This window comes from Paralichthys olivaceus, chromosome 8 (genome assembly GCF_024713975.1).
Source record: "Paralichthys olivaceus isolate ysfri-2021 chromosome 8, ASM2471397v2, whole genome shotgun sequence".
In the NCBI taxonomy this organism is placed as follows: domain Eukaryota; kingdom Metazoa; phylum Chordata; class Actinopteri; order Pleuronectiformes; family Paralichthyidae; genus Paralichthys; species Paralichthys olivaceus.
In genome coordinates, this window is record NC_091100.1 from 26,218,990 (window position 1) to 26,233,099 (window position 14,110).

The 14,110-nt window shown below is 38.6% G+C and overlaps 1 protein-coding gene across 8 annotated transcripts in view; it reads left to right on the top strand.

Annotated features, from left to right (window-relative positions):
• The window catches only part of tenm3 (teneurin transmembrane protein 3), a 500,548-nt gene that overhangs the window by 287,225 nt on the left and 199,213 nt on the right, over window positions 1-14,110 (top strand). For all 8 annotated transcript variants that reach the window (XM_069529751.1, XM_069529750.1, XM_069529754.1 and 5 more), the window contains exon 6: window positions 7,552-7,675. The gene's annotated coding sequence lies outside the window, so the exon portion shown is untranslated. The remainder of the gene's footprint in view (window positions 1-7,551; window positions 7,676-14,110) is intronic.

Genomic DNA, 14,110 nt, shown 5'->3' on the forward strand with positions numbered 1-14,110 from the left:
ATCGATCGATCCAATTGTATTGGTCTACCCTTTTTAAAAAATTATAATTTGTGAGGGATCCCTCTCTCCAGGGACAGACAGAAGTGCAATAGATAAAAAGAAAAAGTCTGACTGAGATGAAAAGAGCAGTAATTACAATATAGATGAGGTAAAGGTATAGCCAATTATGGGAGAATATGTGAGTAGGCATATTGTATTTCCAAGCAATCTAGTTGCAATCCTAATCCACGATCACCCGCAACCCCCAGCCATGATCGTGAACCATTATCACGATCCACAATCTGCAACCCACCATTTTGATCATGATCCACCATTACGATCTACGATGTGGCCGCAGCAGCGATCCTGGATCTGCAGCGATATAGCACAAGGCCTCTAGGGAAGAAGTCAAGTCAGTAACATGTATTGATGAGAGACTAATGTGATGAAGAGGGAGAGGAGGAAAGAGACACTCCATGTGTCATACGTCCCCCAACAATCTTGGCAAAAAGCAGCATAACAGAACTAGTCTAAGAAAGAACTGAGCCACCTAACTACAAGATAACTTACTCTTAAACATAGAGGGAGTGTTAAAGAGTCTCAAACTGAAAGTGGTAGCATGATAGTTAGCTGATTTTCTTCTGGGTTCATAATAAAACTGGATTAGGGTGTAATTTGCATGGCAGGGAAATTTTAGTGTTTCCTCATAATGTTACCTGGAATGGAAGCAAATATAATGTACATAGAGTTGGGCTGAGCACAGAGCCCTGAGGAACCTTGTGATTATACTTATTATCCTTCCTGACTGATTCTTCTTAAGTTCTGTGTCCTGCTTGTGGTGGGTGGCAGCGGGTCAGTGATGGACTGGGGAGGCATATCCTTAGAGGGTCTCACAGACCTCCATGTCATAGCCAACAGCCAATAGCTGACTGCTGTTAGGCACCAGGATGAAATGCTCAGAGTGATTGTCAGACCTTACACTGGTGCAGTGAGCCCCGGGTTCCTTCTGGACAATGCCTAATGTGGCGTTGGTGTGTAGGCAGTTCCTGGATGACGAAGGAATTAATGCCATTGACTGAACCTCACGTTCCCCTGACCTAAATCCAATTGAGCACCTATGGGACGTTATGTATCGATGCATCTGATGTCGCCAATTACTAGCACAGACTGTGCAGGAGCTCACTGATGCCCTGATCCAGGGCTGGGAGGAGGTCCCCCTTGGACATTATCCACCAACTCATCAGGATCATGCCTAGATATCTGGAGTGCATATTGGTCAGTGGAGGCCATACACACTGCTGAGTCTCATTATGACTTGCTCTGATGAAATTCACACATGTTGGATTTTTTGTTCTAAACAAATTATACAATGCACATCAATCTTGAATAATTTGTTCATCAAGATCTGATGTGTTTCTTAAATTTTTTTGAGCAGTGTATTTTGGCAACACATTCTCACAACATATGGGGTATTAGGAAGTTATAGGCTTAGCCTTCTGAAAGATGATTGGAGGCTTGAATTTCTCATGGATTTACCACAGACAACAGCTGTTACAAGGCATTTTAAGGATTTTATGAATGCATTTCGCCCAACACAGAAGCACACAGCTTTCCCTGGAATATTTCCATTTGTTTGAATGTTGTCAACCATGTTGGTAGTGGTGTACAGTTTTTGTGAATCTGCATAAAATGTAATCTGACTGTACCTCAGATAATTCTTCCTCAACAGTCCTATTTCACTTTCACTGTTAACCTCCAATCCTGTGAGTTCAGAAAGAAACACTAATCATGACTTCTACTGCAGAAACATTTTAGCTTTAAAAATATGTATTTACACAGATAATCAAATATCATTCTCTTAGAATAGAATACAGTCAAATTGAACTAATTTATTAATGTTATTATGCCAATACATCACGGTTATTTTAAGTTTAGGGATCTTATTTCTAATATTACTCATTAAATTATGACTTCTTGTAATTTTACAACTTTATTTTGAAATACTCCTAAATTTAAATTTTTTCTTTTGAGTGTGCGTGTAGAAGAATAATTTGTCTCTCAGGTAATAACACTAAAAATGTATGTCACTCAAATAACTTTTTTAAGATCTAGTAAAAGCTGTAAAAAAGGAGTGCAAAACAACTGCCTTGGAAAATCTCTTCATCTAACAGGAAGACCTTACTTAATCTTTAATTTCCATATAAAGTTAAGATCAAGGATGAAAGCAAATGCCTTGTAAAGATGGTAATGTGCATTAAGTCCTACCGTGGGGAATTTCTGTCTCGAGGCCAATCAGAAGTAACATTTTGGACTAGAATTATATTTGACTTATTAAATAACTTGTTTGGCAAGGGTGCACAATGCAGACATCGTGACTGAAATTAAATCGAGCAACAATACATGGTTTAGGGAATACTTGCAGTGAAGGAAAGCTAATTTGTTATTCTCTATCATCTCATAAATATTCCAAATGGTAAACAGGCTCACAGAAAATCATTTGGTTGGAGAATGATATTGAGAGTTAATGAGTTGAAATTTGTCCTCAGAGTAATGTCATGAGAAAGACAATGAAACCTTGTTGCACAAAGCTTTATGAAGTGATATGACTGCAAGATAAGCCGCCCTAAATCTATAGTGACAGATTTTGAAACAAGCTGGGAAACTGTTGATAAATGTTGTATCATCAAATTCAGGGCACGATGGGAGATTAGTGACACTCAGCCTTTTATTTGTCCTCTGATATGACATCTGTAACAAACAGCACAGAAGTGAATGATTCTATTCAATCAAAGGGAGCAAGTGAAGTAATTGCATGATCGAAGGAATAAAAAGAGGAACAAAGGGTTTAAATCCCACAAAATGTTACACTCAATACCTTTAAAGTGAACTCCTGTGAGACCTGCTCAGTTGAATCATGTGTAATTTGTGACAATCTCAGAGGATTAATTACACTGGAGAGAATGGATTCATTTAATGACTGCTTACATTATGACTATGAACAGTGAAAGACCTTGTCTCTTATCATTCAGAAATATCATTGCACAATAAATGGAACAAACATTTCAGTATTTAATAATCAATAATTGGTTCCTTTATTAACATTGTCAAGGACTATGAGCATTATGAAAATGTATGTATTTGGGCCCCACCAAAGAACTTAATCATGTTTCTTTTTGTCATAATAATGACAACAGAAAAACACAGGGTCATCCTATACCCAGAAGGTTGGAGGTTCGATCCCAGTCTTCCCCATTCCGCACGCTGAAGTGTCTTTGGGCAAGATACTGACGCCTGTGCCGTTCTCTTAGAAAAAGTGCTGCTCATAGATGCACTGTATGTGTGTGTGAATGGCCAGAAACCAAAAGCATTTTGGGTAGTCATCAAGACAAGAAAAGCTCTATATAAATACAGTCCATTTACTGTTGCTCTTTCTTTTCACTCTCCTGTCTCTTCTTTCTTTTCACTTTTAGTAGCCCTCTGCCTCTCTCTGACTTTTGTTTATATCTTGACTGATACTGTATTTGTTATATCATAAGTATCACTATTGCATGTGAAGTGAAGTGAAGTGGCCGACTAATGTTGCTTTCAGACATGCCCTCAACTCCAAATAATCTCCTGATATTATCTGGAGGGGCTGTATGTGAGAACGCAATTGCTCGAGTGAGAGGCTTCTGAGTTTCTCTGGCCAGGTCCCTAGTGAAATTCTGGATGAGTCCATGTGAGAATACAACAGGAGATCCTCCGGAGGATTCAACCTGAGCAAGTGGCCATGCTGATGATCTTTCTAACATCTGACGGATGCAAAACTGAGAAAAACACAAGGAAATATCTCAGGATATCTCACACATGTAGAAGACCCAGACAAAGATGTCAAGAGAGTTTTTGGTGATGAGAGATGACACCAGTGTCAGTGTCAAAATCTCCAGAGAAAGTCCAAACCATATTCTGTGAACATTCACCGAAGTTGACGTCTGAAAAAAACTTTAAGATTCATCAATTGCAAGGATTATATAAATACACACAGAAGTTTTTTTATTTATTACATTTTGGTTTTAGTTGATTCAAATGAATAATTCCACAAAAAGGTATCATTTTTGATTAGTTTTGTCTCTTATATGGATGAATGGATGGATAGATAGATAGATAGATAAATAGATAGATAGATAGATAGGCATGTTTGGACAGCTGGCCGTATTAAGGTCATAGGGTTCGATGCCTGAAATTTCATTCAGTTACCAGTTACAATGTGCCCCCTGCAGAGCGTGCAGAGCCAATGAAATAATAAAAGACCAGAGGAGAGCAGCAGAACGACAGAGCTTCGCTCCGGTGGCACAAAATGGCTGACAACAGAGATGCAATGGCATGAAATGGTATTTGTCAGAAAGACACTGGTTGGCTATGTATGGGGTCTAACCCTGTAACTCTTGAAGTAAAGGGATTATGCTGAGAAGACACAACAAATACAAAAAAAACACTCCCAACGGTTTATCACGTATCATTGCGTGTTAATGTTAGGTGACCTCTAGTGGCCATAATAATAATTATGAGGCAAAGGAGGAAGTCAGTTGACGTATAAAGAGCATCAAAGTAAGGAGAAGTACATGGTGGATGGCTGAAGTGACACAGTAGACTGCTGCTTGTTTTTCACTCAAAAATAGTGATAATTTCTATGTCCTTTAACCAGGGACAAGTAACATGTATGGTCAGTCAGGTTGGAGGACACAATGTGTTTAACCGCAATGCTAGTTTAAAATCATATTGTAGCAACCTCCAGAGAATTGTCACAAATCAGAGTAAACACAGACATACTCATGTCAAGAGTTATAGCTGTCAATACACCATTGTTAGAAAACAAATCTCTGGACAGAGAAAATGATGTAATGTCACATTCAAACACTTATTGATGTTTCAAAACCAACTAAGTGATTCTGAATTTAAAGAAACCAGTCTGCAAGGATTCCAAGTACCAATGACCACCTGATAGCTGAGATCTCACAGAATGATTCTTAACTCATCAGGATCATGCCGATACGTCTGGAGTGCATAAAGGTCAGCGGACGCCATACACACTGCTGAGTCTCGTTATGACTTGCTCTGATGAAATTCACATGTTGGATCACCATCATAACAGTGAACATGGCAGACTCAATTCACATATTTGAGAAACTCTGGCCAAAGCCAATGATGTTTAATGTTAGCCAAAATAGTTCAATGGTTAAAATTTGGTTAACTTTTTACATGATATATATTAGAATATTACAGGATACTGTAATACGTGTTATATATGTGCAGGATATAGGATTGATTGTCCTGAATTAAGATGACCTTGGTGACGTGGAAGGACCGCAACATTATAGGGCAAACTCTGAGTTTAAAGTTTTGAAGGATCAGAAATCACAACTGTAAGTGATGCTGAAAATAAAGAATGTATTAACATGGTTATTATACACTGCCTTCTAACTTAGCAGTACCTGCTTCCTTGGGATAAATGAACTGGCTGCCCAAGGACAATACTTTGCCATGGAACACAATCAGACAGACAGACACTGCTTGTCCAGGGGTGGTCTAGCAGAGCTGGGGTTCCCTGTAGAGTCTGTGCATTGCCTACCGAGTTTCCCATGACCGTTCATTTTGTAAGGGCTTGGAAACATGATGGCTTGTGAAGGCTGAGGCACAATGCACATGACAAAGCACACCAAGAGAAGATAGTACAGTGCAGCGAGGCTTTCAGTCTACTTTCTTCATACTTTTCACCTGCTTACATTCTAGTCCAGCTTCATTCCTCAGTCTCCTGGAAAGAGATTTTATTCAGCTTCTTTGGCAGCATAGTGGTTGTGTTTCAAGAAGTTGAGTGGGTCGGTGGTTCAAGCCCGGTCTCCCCCGTTATGTGTGTCAAAGTATCCTTGGGCAAGATATATAACCCCAAATTGCCCCTGCGCCCTGTATGAGTAATGTGATAGAGACACACTGTATGAATGTGTGAGTGCATGGCAATAAACAGTACTGTAAAGCGCTGGTGGTCATCAAGACTAGAAAAGTGCTTTATAAATCTAGACCATTTCCAGACCAAGTACCATTCTATAGAGTAAGGGGCCGTTTGTCCTTCCAAGGGCCATTTCAATTGTAATAACACCCTTTGTTGGTCAAAATAAATTATCGAAGTTATTGTTTGTGGTTAATATACAAGTGATTTACTGATCTGCTGTTATTTCTTTCATACATGACACAATCTTAAGATCCAGTTGCCAATCAGGAAGCGCTTCTATTAATGTTGTTGCCATGACGGAGCTCAGCAGCCGTCAGTCCATCTGATGAATTAAAAATAATTTACTTATTAAAGGTTCCGGTGGTAATTTTGGTCCGTGATGTGACTGAGGTCCGACCGCTGCTGTAGTTTATCCGCGGACATAGAAGAAGACACTCTGCCCTGCTGCCACTGACTGCTGCAGAGCGCTGGTCGCCTGTTTATTTATTTTGTAGGAATATTAAGCCCATTACGTGTCCAAACCATACCAAACTCTGAACTGCACGTTCTCGGGCCATTAACAATACACATACCAAAAGATATGCATTCCACAGACAGGAAGACAGACAGACTTTAGAGAGAAAAATTGAAAAACAATAATCTGCTCTGTAACAGTTCTTTGAGAAAAAGTGACACTTTATGCATCAAAGCTGTAGGTTGAGCAAAAAATTATTTTAACTGTATCCAAGACTTAAGAACTTGTTTAGCTGCATGTGGTAATGAAGCTTGAGATTGATATTTTTCATCACTGCAACAGCATCCCTGCAAACTACATACACTGGATTGCCTTTATGAGTTCTCCATTTCTCTAGGGCAAGAGCTACTTCATGGGTACTGAGTCAAACGAAGGGCTACCAGTTTGATCCACTCTTCTGAAATAATTTGCTCTGTTTGCCTTTAGTTATATATCATTATTAATGATGGGAAACAGATGATATCAATATTCAACACTTTATTTCTATTAATCTCAGCAATTGTTTACATTTTCAGACGATCACTTCTACAATATATCATAAGAAAAATGTCCAATTTTCACTAGCCACTGACAAACCCTTTTAACAAATCATAGTCAATAGTCAACTTCAATATGGGAATAAAAATTTGGCAGTATAAAAATGAAATAATTCAATTTAATTAGAAACGCATATCAAATTTTAGACGCAGCTCACTGGTGAGTTGTGTTATTTTTAGAACAGGCCTGTGGGCGGCTCATGTGGTCCTTTGGGGCTACCTGGTGCCCCTGGGCACCGTGTTGGTGACCCCTGCTCTAGGGAAACTACAGCTTTTGCATCTACTCTCGCAAAGATATGATAGTGTACCATTTCACCTTATTTTATTGAAAACAATTAGTTTTGTTTTTCTGAGTTAAATTGTCTTGCTTTTTAGAGAGTTAAGACATTGAGTAAACGTCTGGTATTTAATGTGCTGTTCTTGATGCAGAAACATGCCCCTGATTGATTTATGGAGTCATGATTTTGTAAAAGCCTGCCCTTTACTGATCCTTTAAGTCAAACACATATTCACCATTCTCTCTCTCTCTCTTACAGGTATTGGTGTTTCTTTTGGCTTCATCACGCTATGACAGATCAATGAGTACTTCTCTTCGATCAGTAAGACGACGTTAATCACAGAAAAAGACACTGACCCACCTTTCAAGATCATTAAATACTGGTAAGATTGTTTTCTGTCCATGGGAATGTTTTTGTCTACAGTTAATTGGATTAGGAATGGAACAGGAACAAAAACACATAATTAAGCACTCTGAGATCACATTCAGAGATCCAGTGTCAAAGGTGCATCATCGCTGTGTTTCTACCAGTTCATTTAATTACATTAACAAGCCAAAAAATCAAGCATCAGTGGAGTTTAAATATATCCCCACTGCAGGAGGAGGCAGTGGTTCCACACTTAAACAGACTCACCAGCACACAGAGATCCATGAGTCCATGAGTCATGTGTTGGATAGTTGTTAACATATCTGCAGCTTTGACCTGCAGCTTTTCTTCTTAAGGAATTCAATATATTGCACATTGAAGGTGTCCCTGTCACTATTTCCTTACTGTTATTGAATTGTTTGGGTTTTTTCATGACATCTGTTATTATGCCACAAATCAGTGAAACACGCAGTTGTAAGAATAGTGCTCTGCAAAACTTCTGCAATGACCAGAGCTAATTGGCTTTAAAGCCTTCTTCTCATAAAAGGAAATGATATCAGTAAACATGGCTGCAACCTTATTGCACCTATGCATGTTCATTGGCTGTTGAATGTTGCTATGGGAAAGCTGTCTTGCTGGGGTTGGAAAGATTGCAAAATGAGAGACAAAAGAACATGTGACTTCCTTGGAAACCACACTATGCATGTAACCAATTAAAATGCTTCCTGCAGCGGAGACCAGCCAGTCAGCTTCATGGCACTGTGAATCGCTTACCCAGTCACAATGCAGGGTCTTACATATATGAATTACGTAGTCCATACACTGATTATGGTGAATGGTTGGTTTTGGTTTTCATTTGAGCCACATTTACTTTCAGTTGACAGCCAGTTTTGGTAAACAGACCTCACAATCTTCGGACATCAGGACAGTAAGAGGTCGCAGCTCGTAGTGAGATATTAGAGGCTTCTGCTGTACATGAAATAAGGAGCCAATCATTACATGATACATTATATATTTCTCTGGAGCACCACAACTGTCGGTCAAATGACTATAAAATATTTCAATAATAGATATCTAACTAAACAGTTAAAACAATTACTCATAAAATATTTAGCAAACTAATTCATTCATCAATAAATGACTAGATTACTGAGTATTCAATTGATTATTATTTTAAACGGTGAATAAAATAATTAATAATAAAAAATAGGGATTTATATGGAATAAACAGACAGTAGATCAATTTAAAAAGGAGACTCTCTTTTCCTTTGTGCATATAAATTCTCCTGCTGCTTTTTCCTTTTTCTTTAAGCTTGTGCTCTTCCATGACACGTCAGGCAATCAAAGTGGTGGTTACGTTCCATGGTTACATTGTATTATTTGACATCGATATACCAGCTCAAGGCCCAAAGGACAATAGAAATGACAAATGGAAAAAGCAACAGGAAAATAGATTTTTGTGCTTTATTGTTAATTCCATTTTTTCTGGTATTTAAAACTTCATTTTCAGTTTGAAATTTAAATCCAATAATTTATTCTGGAATGAATCCTTTAATTAAAAATAAAAGATTGACTCATTGACCATTTGTTATTTGTACAATATATTGCTGGATTCATATTCCACTTGCAACTTAATGCGCATTAAATATCAATTAATTAAATTCTAAAGTAATTTAGCTTACATGGATTAATTCATTTATTTAATTTCTCAATTCTGTCCATTAATTAAATTCAAAATGTATCAGAATTTATTGACAAATGTATATGCATAAAAAGTACAGTACCTTTAATTGAAATGTGTGAGAACATGTGATAAAAAAGGGGGAAAAAAATGTTTTATATAAATATTTTCCTTATCTGCTTTGTATTCACAAGTATCAACTTGCATTCTTCATTTTGAAAGAGAAGCTTCTTATTGGTGTGTGGAGTCAATATAAAGGGACTTCAAGCAGAAAGACAGGAAATAAGAAAGAATTGAAATCTGATAGTCACCCCAGTCACCAATCCAGGGTGGTGTGGATCCATGCTGTCCTATTTCCCACTATTGACTTTGAGTGTAGCATCATCACACATTGTGTGTTTGTGTGTGTGTGTGTGTGTGTGTGTGTGTGTGTGTGTGCGCTTGTGTGTGTGTATTGAACATGTGCTTCTGTTTGACTTGGAATTACATTTGTCTTGATACTTGTGTATACTTGAAAAGCTTGTGTGTTCATTGTTCAGTACGGTACAGTAGAACGACACTTGTGTTGGGGGAGTGTCTCTGTGTATGTGTCAGAACCCCCTCTGGAGCTTATTTGCCATCTCTATGACAGAGCATACAGCTGCATCTCAAGACAAACTAGGCCAACAGTAGCTCTGCAGAGATGGAGCTGCTGACATTTGGCACCTGTTATCCAATCCCTTAGGACTTTGTTACATCAGAAACTTTCAGGTGTGAACAACTCTTCTATCCTGACCGGGATTTATTTCCCCTACATGTAATATTTCATATTTAACCCTAGGCTATGACAGTGAACTGGAGAGAGACAACATTTCTGAATGATAAAGTCACTACTGCAAACTCCAGATACACTACAACAATACAATAATACAGTTGATGCTGACTCAGATACTGTCTTACAATATAGTATCTCTTGTATCCATGAAGAAAGGATTGTGAGTCTGTAAGTACTGTGGCTGTAAGGTTTTAGACAGCTACAGCAGCATTTCACAAGCGTCCTAAATTTAAATTTAAATAATATATTTATTTGTATTTTCAAGCCAGCTATGACAGTACAGATATAATTTACACAAGTGTAAATTGAAAACTTCTTCCATCAAAAACATAAAAAAAGATATTTACAGATATATTTCATGTCATCTAAACACTTAAACTAACAATGTAGGTCTTCAACCAAACACATGTTTATGTCAAAACACTCACACTGATTATTTTACATATCAGCTGTATTTTTATGACACTGCAGCAGAGTTGCTGACTGTTTATAACAGTTAAATAATTATAAATGAAAACCAACATCAAGTGTGCTGCAAGATGTTCAGCTTGGTTGTAATTCTGTGATGAGATAAAAATCTGTAAAATCTTAATTTCCTACTGAACTTAGAAAAGCTGCTTTCGGCAACATCATAAGTTGGCCAGTTGAAATTGCAGTGAAAGCAAGCTGTATGAAAACATAAATAGGAAGGGATTCTGTAAGATCAGGGCAGTATAAGGACTAAATCCCCAACACGTCTGTGATGATTTATACCAAATAGAACCAAAAGCTGCAGAGAACCCATAAAATGTGATGTTGATACGTACAACTTTCTTTGAACGATGCACACCCACTGCTGTTTAGGTGACACTATTTTTTTTTAATTTAATGCTAATACTGTGCCCAACAGTGTCCATACCAGCATCAGAGGAAACACAATTAATGTGTGGCATCTCAATTAGTGAGGATGGGCTGCTGCAGCCCTACTTTAACCACAGACGTGTGTGTTTTGGGTGTGAGTGTGTTTTCCCCACATATAAATGAGCCTGATGCAGCTTTTATGTGCTGTATTTTGCATTTCAAACCAAAGTGGGACAAACCAGAGCTTTGGAGATGCAGAGGTGACATTTGGCATTCCCAGCAAATCTCCAGAGTTCCTCTCAGAAATTCTATTCTTATCTTTGTTACATTAGGTATGTTTATTTCCCCCAGTGTCTTTATGTTTGACGTACACTTTTTTTCTTCTTTCATGCCATTCTACCTTTTTGGTCCATGTTCTTATGACCTGAATTTGGCCACATTAGACAACAAGTTAAAAGAAACTCAGTAGGTAAAAAGGATGATCATCGATGGGGGGAAATTTGCCTCATTAAATGAAATACCATGAAATGTTTGTACCCATTGTGAAGTATTCAACAGCATAGAAAAGGAGATGTAGAGGCATGACTTGTACAGTATGTGCAGGTTGGATATCAGCAATATTTAGTAGTCTGATGGGGGAAGGAATAAAGACATTTCCGTAGCCATTTGTTTTCTGTGCGGGTGCACAATAGTGCTGCCCTGAGGGCATAACTGAGAATTTCCTGGAAAGTGCATGGCCAGGTTGACTTATAATTCCTTCTGCTTTCTGGACCACTGGCTTCTTCCAGAGAGAGCACACATTTCTGTTTTGTTTTCCAGACTCAAGTGATCTTGTAGCAGACCTTACCAATGTTCTTTAAACAGTTTAAAATAATACAATCAGTGTTCTCATCAACTTTGATTGTGAGTCAAACACTGTTCCAAGGTACTTATACTTCAATTTATTGTAACTGCCCTCTAGGTGAATTGCAGCCAATTACATCAGCGTCAATAGGAAGTGTACAGGCTCTTTGTCGAAGTGTTCCTTGGTCCTGTGTTTTGGTGGCCCGTCCACCCCCCCCTAACTTCCTTGTGCATACTTGCTTGCATTACCTGACCTTCTACTTGTTCCCATCATAATTGCTACAGCACCTAGAGGTGGTCTTCCAATTGAATGATACTGTGGGTCGTACTAACCTGCTGGGCTTGTTTTATTAGGACAGTCTCAAAGAAATACCATATGTTCATCAGTTGTGTCTGTATATGTGTGAAGTAGAAGGGGGGTTGTTCATTTACCATGAATTTCTATGAATAGAATGGTGTTTGTTGCAGCTTCTCCATAAAATGTCGTAAACAGGCGTGTCTGACTGCAGGACCTTTTGGCAGAAAGAGGAGAGCAAATAATAATGGGTGGAGGTTGAGAAAAATACATACCACTACACACACACACTCAAGGGATTGACAAGCAAGGGTAGTGTGCGTAGTGTGATAACTTCATCTCAGCATGGGGGCAAGTTGTGGGAGAGCGAAGTGCCTGGGGAGAAAAGGATTATGGGCAGGGAGTGGGGCGCGGCATTGAGATCACACGCTGAGTGAGAGGACGCTTGACCCAGACAGAGCAAGAGATGCTCATACTATCACACACACACAACACACACACACACTAATGCATAGCTTTACTTAGTTACAGAAACACGAACACAAAGACGCACACGCTCCCTCAAACAAATCTCCCTCTGTCTCCCTCCACAAGTTGCACAATGATTCTATCTATCAAGGAAGGGAGAGTAGAGAAAAGGCTTCTCCCTTGACCCTTACACGGTGACAGATTTATCAGCTGCCTCTCCTCTTTGTCCACCCTTTCCATTCCCCTTCATCTTGTCTCTGTTCCCTTCTGCTGGCTTTGTCTGACTGCATGGCATCCCATTTGACTACCAGTTACCATGGCAAATGACATGCACAAAGAGCATGACTTGCACAATTATAGATCTGTCCATCTCAGTTGCACATGCAAGCAGTGGTGGCATCACACTTGGCGTACTTTGACCTTTTGTGACAGAGAGATTTAACAAAGTGTGAAAGAAGAAGAAAAGAGCAATAGAGGAAAAGAGCAGCAATTAAAAGATAATTATCTCCTAGAAAGGGCCACAACTTAGAAAGATGAAGAAGGAGAACGAGTGGGTTCCTTGCAGTGTAAATGTCAAACCCTTGTTTTGACTTTTTGCCACCTTCTTGTAGTTCTGTTGCTACAGTGTCATTTTGAATCAGACTGACTGCTTTCAATTGAACTTCAACATCCTCTAAAGAAATGATCAAACAGCCAAGAATTATTGCATTTGAAAATCTGCCCATAATTGGCAAATGCTTTTTTTCCCTCTGATGTCAGCTTCACAGCCAACAACCTCCTCTGATTCAAAATCTGAGCAAGCCATTTCTGACCGACTCCAACCTGGCCCCAACACCTACATGTAAACCTATACTCAGAGATGCTAAAATGCTCCTCATGATTCAGTTTGGTTCCCAATAATGACACTTAATCACACTCATACACCATTTTTCTTTTCACATTGCGTTGACTGAGATTTGAATTTCACCCTCTATTAGCCACAATGATCCGTCATGTCTGTTGGTCACACACTGTGTAACATTGTATATATTTGTGGGGATAGAAAATGTTGAACTCTTATACCACACTGTAAATTATGAAACTGTGGCATCAGTTGTTTGTTTGCATATTTCTTTTCAGTGAAATGTTCAAACACATAATGTCAAAAGTCAAAGGAAAGTGTTATGATGAGTTGCTTGTATTATTATGTGTAGTGCAGGGAAATTGAAATAATTAGTGGAAATTACAGCACCTGCCATTTGTATGAGAGCGTGAGAGCACTCTCCTCAAGTAAAAAAAGAAAACGAGTCAGGGTTGGTTTAATATGCCAGCCCTCAGAAAAAAGCTGAGAAGGACCGTTAACACCGAGAGCTTTGATTGAGGCTCGGGGATAACCGAGAATATATCTTATTCCTTCAATTGCCAAATTTGAAGTGGGGTCAATTTTTTTGCATAATATATTTGTGTCCTTTGTCAGTTACATGTCTGTCTATCTCACAGACTAAAAAAAACAATTTTTAGTGTTGGAAAG